Consider the following 7,419-nt stretch of genomic DNA (forward strand, 5'->3'; position numbering starts at 1 on the left):
GGAGAGAAAGAGAGAGAAAGAGAGAGAAGGGACAAGGATGGAGGGAGGGAAGAAGCTAGGAGGTTAGGAAAGAGGGAAGGAGAGGGAGGGAGGGAAGGGATATATATTTTCTCCAAATATCTTTTCCTTGTTCAAAATGTACTATATTATCAATTTAAAATGGAAGTTCAATTTTTTCGACTTTCGACACTGCTGTGGTTCCATTGTTCATCAGAGACCTATTTTCTCCCATATAATGAGTTTTGTTCTTTGTGCCTTCATTGTCTACACCAATAGTTCAGACAAATGCTTTTACAATAAATTTAATGTGGCACCTGGGTGGCTCAGTTGGTTAAGCATCTCCCTTTGGCTCAGGTCATAATCCCAGGGTCCTGGGCTCCCTGCTCAGCATGGAGTCTGCCTCTCCCTCTGCCTCCCCCCCAGCTCATCCTCTCTCTCTCTCTCTCTCTCTCAAATAAATAAAATCTATAAAAAGTAAATAAAATAAATTTCATAAAATCTTATACATGTTGCTTGTAACTTCTATGGTTATAAGGCAATGTACTTGAAAATGCATATTAATTCACCTGCAATCAACTTACATGAATGGAGAGGAAATAATTTACTCTGTTGCATTCTTTCTCCCTTCCTCTCTCTCTCATCTCTACACATTATACGTTACATGTTGTATTTTCAGGTATTACCCTGTCACGTGGCTGTAATTCTGAGTTTTAGCTAGTAAAACCAATTGTTTTCCCCCCTTAAGACAGTCAAGTGTCTGACAAGTTGATTTCTTTTCTCAGCTATATGGAACAGCTTAAAACATCAGAATATTTCAGCTGAACTTTTTAATTATATATCTTAGCAGCCCAACATATTCAGGAGCTATACTTGAATATTCAACCTGAAATGGACTGAATGTTAAATTAAAGTAAACCACTAACTAAGGCAACTTTGCTTGGTGTATCTGCCATAAGAAGTGACAATTCATCTAATTAGTTTGCAATACTAGAGGCATTCTGAATTATTTCCCCCTGGCATGGATTTTTTCATAGTCACGGTACATGTACGGTCCACAGGACATACTTGGTTTCTATTAAAGTGTGACTTCTACCAGCAAGCACATTAATATGTATTCGTTCTGTCCCTAATGATATGGATAAGGTATAGAAGTGAGTCTGTAGATGACTGAGTGAATAAAATGATCCATTTGGGAACACGATATCTCATGTCTTAGATACCTAACACCACGCAGCGGTTGGCATAAATGACCTCTGAACCCTACAAGACAAGCTTCAGGAAAGGAGCAGTTAAGGGTGTGTGGGCCCTTCCTATCACTCTTTACACAGATACCAGTATGCCATGAAAGAATAAGATTATTAAGGATAACCTTGAACTCTCCTGTATTAATTGACCAATTGATACATATCTATATTTATCACTCTGATTATCGTTCTAGAAAAACAAATCTTCAGCCAATGTTGGAAGTTCAACTTTTGGGGGCTGCAAATGTGCTATAATCCAACTCATCACTGATGGTTTGAAGGTGCCATTGTGATCCATTAGGTTGGACCATTTCCCAACGCTCCAGGAGGGCTAAGTTGGCATGGATGCTTGAGGAGCTGGAAGGATTTAGGACGAATAAAAGGCTAAGAGTTGTATATGTCTGAGGAGATGGGCAAGGGGAAGAGTATGGAGAAGACTTGAAAGAACAAAAGGGCATAATGGAGGCCCCAGGCAAGGGAATATCCTGGGAGGAGAGGCCAAAGAGATGGGCTTGAAGCCAGTTGAATGAGACTGAACTGCTTGGCTTTTATTCCTTAGACAAAATAGAGAGTTTTAATTTAAACTTTTCTATTTTTATTTTTTAAAGATTTTATGTATTTATTTCGGAGAGAGCGCACACATCAGCATGAACTGAGGAAGGGGCAGAGGGAGCAGCAGACCCCCCACTTAGCAGGAAGCCCAATTCAGGGCTCCATCCCAGGATCCTGGGATCATAACCTGAGCCAAAGGCAGATGATTGACTGAGCCAGTCAGGCACCCCTAAACTTTCTCGATTTTCAATGCAATCAGGCAATATACATATTTTAAGGTGTATTTCAATTCTTTGGGGGTTTAAATTTCCTTTTTTTCTTCTTTTTTTGGTGGAAGATGAGAATTATGAGAAGAGATGTGTATGACAAAGATTCAGACCATATCAATAACTTTGCTTGGCAGACAACAACAACAAATACGAATTAGAAAAATGAGATGTGCTGAGCCTTTGGGTTATTTACCACTTACTGGAATGCCGACTGCAAACAATAAAATAAATATTTCGTTTTACGCAGTGTCGCTTAAAAAGTAAATAAGACACAGAGCCCTTCTAAGACAATTGCTGCTGCAGTATGAGGTAGGTATAATGACGCTTCAAGGCACATAAAGTTTAAGCTAATATTCTTGGGCTTAGGAGTTTATGTCTTCCTTTCTCCTGAAACAGTTCCCCTATGTGACTCCCATAGGTAAAATCATCTCAGTAGGTTTCGCTAACCAGCGTAGATAAGCGCAGGTCCGCATTAAAACTCCCACTACATATGAAAGCCAAATCAACCCCCTTTACTAATAGAGATGTTCAGAAAAGATAAAACACCTCAAAGCCCAAGTGCTGAGTTTGTGCTGCTATTTCATGTCCGAGCAATTACAGTGATGGTATTAAGGGAAGATGAGGGCGGGAGCAATGTTGTCATGGGGGGGCGGGGGGGCGGGGGAAGGGGACGCAGGCCTTTAAGCAATCATGTAGAGCATGCACAACATCTCAGAGCTGGGGAGGGAACAAAGCTCCGCGCTGTCAGAGTATTGATCGGCTCCAGAAGGTACAGGGAGCGCCTCTACGGTGATTGCCTTCCCCGCTGGGTTTAGAGAGGTCTGAAAGAATACAGTATTGATCTGGCCCCGTTCCTGAGAAGTAACTTGCAGATAAACCCCGACCAGAGGCCACCAACCTTGAGAACAAACTGTTGCAAAGAGGCCCCGTTTGCCAGGCATCCAGCATCAGAGCTGATGCTGTGGGGGTGATGATGAGGACGCGCTTAAGCCCCTGCCCCGGGGAGGAGCTGAGGACAGGTCTTCTCTCGTCCTCGAATCACTGCATCTCTAAGATCTGAAACAGTTAAAGCCTCGTCCCAGGGGAGAGACGGGGAGGGAGCATCTCAGGTCCATTTGTGAAGCTGTATTTTACCAAGGAAGAAAGGTGTGACTTTTTGAAGCTTTGTGTGTTTGTCTGAATCCACTCAGAGCCTCATTTACCTTTTAAATGGGAATGATAATCCCAATTTCGCAGACTGTGACCTGGATTCAGTGTGATAAAGGAACCTACTCCGAAAAGGGTAGCTTTTAGTTATCAGGGTGATGTTTGGGAGGAATATCACCTCTCTGCTTCCTCTTGGAAAGAAAGACTCCCTCCCAGTCACTAAATTTCATGAATAAAATTTTTGAAGAACATTTTTCAGGGAAAGAGACACTTTCAAATGTTCCACTTCCCGAATTGTGCTAGAACTGGTTTGCTACTTTCATCCTTGTATATTACCAAACCTCAAGTTCCAACTTGGAAATAAAAATAATCCCAACCGAAAATTACTTATTTGTATACCACTCATTTTCTCACGGTTTCCTGGTGGAAATTACTGTAACCACAGGATCTCGCATGGTTTCAACCTCCAGCCACAAGTTAAAATCGGCCAAATGCTACTGAGAAGTTGGGGAACCAGGCTGTCAGCTGGGAATTGATCCTGCTGTGTAACCAGATACAAACGCAAATTGACTTAGACTGGGATTTTAGGGTACAACAGCATTGCTGCCACTGACGTTAAGGATATTTCATTTGCTAAGGAAGATGGCACCAAATTTATCACTCATCTGAGTAAGCTAGTCCAAGAATTCAGTGACAGTTCTATAAACCAGGATCGCCTCCTCAGCCCATGAGGGGCAACATCATTTCCTTGGATTATGTGGTGTGTAAAACGGGGTACATGCTACATCCGAGGTGCCAAGGATTTTATGAGTCATGGATAAAAGAGACTCCATGTGTTTTTTTTTTTTCTTTCAAAATCAGTCTGAGCTCATCACAGCTATCACTTAATTGTTTTATCAATTTCAGAATGGAGTGTGTTGTACCAACAGCAACTTCTCTCAGACTATTTAAACAAAAAACTGGGTTTGATAACTCTGTCATAACTGAGCTCCGTTCAAAAGATAAGAGTGGATGAGAGACATGTTCCACCTCTGATTACTTTTGCCAGCAGCCAGGGGAACCAAAGCAAATTCGCCATGAACGCGTCTTCTGTGCTTAAAGATCACAATTGCGGCAGCAGTAACACCTCCCTGTTTTCAAAGTGCTTGCCATGCATTGTCTATTTTTTTTTAATCATTCTTGAGACCCCCGGAGGACGGCATGCACATTCATCCCAGCTTCATTTGATCCACTCCTGCTTGACCACTGCCAGACTTTTTCCCAGGCAAGAGGAGAACACCCCGGAGAGGGCACAAACTGGACAAAGGGGCTGCAGAGGTGGTTTGATTTCACCACAATCATTTCATCTCGCTTAGCAGAAATCCCCTGGGCCCGCCCTCCAGGACACAAACTTGCCTTTGTTCATGCAGCTCAAATAAAAAGCTTCCCCTTCAAAATTTAACTCGTCTCTCTGAAACATTTAAAGGAAATGTGGCCTGTAATTGTCTGATGTGAAATGCAAGATACTCGGTCCTTTGTCCAAAGGCTAATATCTAATCCTTCTCAAACCCCGAGGAGCAGTCTTTGAAGCTCTGATAGAATTTGTAAAGCCAAATAAAAACGGCACTAAATATGTATTTGCTTCATTAAAAACTTCAAGTATTCATCTCCATCTTAAGCGCACTCTCAGCCAGCCCCACAGCCTTACCTACTGCAACACAAAGGGCATTGAGATCATTGATTTTCTGAGAGGTATCCATAATTGAAAAGTCATTTTAGTCATCCTCCTTTCGAGAGGACCCAGCTTTCAAGAATTACATGTGGACCAAGATTCCTGACCTGCAAAGGTAGAAATGTATATCGCAACTTGAAATTTTTCTGCACATAAAAAGTACAGATGCATTCTAAACAGTCACCCCTCCCGAGGCAAGCTGTCGCCTCCCAGACATGTCCATCCACGTATGTGAGCATGGTAATTACCCATGTGATCAGAGCACCGGGAGCCTTTGTTGTCTCTCTCAGCTCTTCTTTTTTCTTCCTCCCCTACTTTTGCCGTTCTAAGAGAAGTCAAGGTGAAGGGTTTAATGCCTCTGAAGCTGGGGGCAAGAAAACAATCGCCTTTTCCAGTGGCTAGTAAAGAATACCAGGGAACAGTTAAAACAGAGCCACTGAAGTGAACAACCTTGATGTGACCAACGGGAGAAACACCCCCTTCAGGTACTCCCCACAGGGTTCCCTTTTGGTTGCTGGGCCAAGCAGGTCAGCCCATCTCTATGGCACTCCCTTTCAAGTGCAGCGCTGAATGCCAGCAAACAGGTTCCGCATGACTGCTGGTGCTCAGAGAAGCTCCTCAGAGAGAGACCCCTGACCGACCAGAGGGGCAAGAACCAAAGCAGAGATCAGGCACTTTATTTCAAGGATGTGTGCGTGTGTGTGCACATGCACGTGTGTGTGTGTGTGTGTGTGTGTGTGCAGGAAGCCTTTCAAATCCAGAAACACTACACATGTACTCAGGTTCAGCCAAAGAAAAATAGAAAATCGAAATAAGAGAGACCAGCTTTTCAGAAGTAAACAACTTAGAGGACACTGAGAACACTAGTGACTTTGCAGTTTGTAATTTCTATTGTAACTGAATTCTGTTTTGAAGGAACAGAGTGACTATGGTGGTTCTTATCGTTTGGCATATCGTAGAAATTCCACAGCTGAGGTGCTCAGCCTCAGGAGGTTTCTTTCCATCCTTACCTGGTATGAGAAAAGCAGAGCATAAATGCTGCTAGAAAATTTCATTCTCATTATCCTAGAGGATTCTCTCTGCTACAGATACACAGCACTGTGGTTTCTTGTTACATGGTGCACCCTTGGATGCTTACGTATTAATTAATGAGCAGAGTTAGCAAAATAAACACACTACAGGGGTGTCACTGGCAAGTTCTGGAAGAAGCCAGAGACTCCTTGGCCTAAACTTTTCACATTTGCAAACGGGAGGCACTCTCTCACAAACAATCTTGCTCATAAGCTGATGATCGATGAGCATTCTTACACTGTCAAGCAGCTCTTGGAAGTTCTTGTAAGATATGATAGCTGCTAAATCTAGTACTGAAACTAGTCATATGTCTGAGCAAGTCATGGGCTAAAACATGGGTTCCCATAGTTGATGTTACTAAACTCAGGCTGGAGATTCATTGGGATGGAAATCCTGATAAGGGAGTTCAAGCATAATGCCCGCCTTTGGCAACTTGCATTGAGCTTCTACATCATTTCAGGCCCCAGAAAACTTAAATCCAACAGATACAGCCCAGCCCTTGTGGAGCCCACACCCCTGGAAGGATGGCAACATGGGACAGGTAAGTCTACTTGTGCCGAGCCACATGAAGGAAGAGTGATGGATACTCATGGAACATATAAGACAAGAAAACAGGCTGAGGAATAAGGAAGGCTTTATAGACAGCAGAATGTTTATATGAAAAGGGGAAAAATTAATATATGGGTGACTTACAAACCCGAGTTTACTGATTTTCTGTCATGATTAACACATGTATCTATAAAAATTTTCAGACTCATTCTCTCTTTTCCAACCCCACTCTGACTTATCTCCCTTTAGCTATCACAACACACTAGTTGGATTTGAAAACTCTTTCAATTAAATTTGGAAATTCCAGCAGGGAAACATTCTCAGTAGCCTGTCTGATTAAGAATAGAAAAATAATCATATTTTGACATCTATGATCAAACCACATAAAATAGCCCCAAATGATTTTAAAAATCATACCTAATCTATTAAATTTATATTTTCATAAGCACTAACGCTGTAACATCCTACATCTTGCTATCATTCAGTAATCTGTCATCCTTACAAAATTCTATGGCTACTAGGAAATCTAAGACATGGGTTTTAAGCAGAAATTTAGCTTCTTTTCCCACAAAGTTTGGGATATTCAATGCTCGCTTTATCGAACCAACAAAAAAAAGATATCCAATTTTATGTAGGTATGGCTTAAGGTGTTTGCAGGTATAGTCTTTTTTGGAAGAGGGAAATAAGACTTTTAAAATGTGGAATGTGAAGATAAACTATCAAGCGTTGACTTGCCAACTTGCAGCATATCAAAATGTCAGCTCAGCACCTCAAGGAATCTGAAGGGATTATTCAGCCCAATTTTCTCTGTGCTTAATGCCATATCCTGGCTTAGAGTCAGGCTCTTCTGGAAGAATATTTAACTCTTACTGCACAT

This window comes from Canis lupus, chromosome 3 (genome assembly GCF_011100685.1).
Source record: "Canis lupus familiaris isolate Mischka breed German Shepherd chromosome 3, alternate assembly UU_Cfam_GSD_1.0, whole genome shotgun sequence".
NCBI classification, from domain to species: domain Eukaryota; kingdom Metazoa; phylum Chordata; class Mammalia; order Carnivora; family Canidae; genus Canis; species Canis lupus.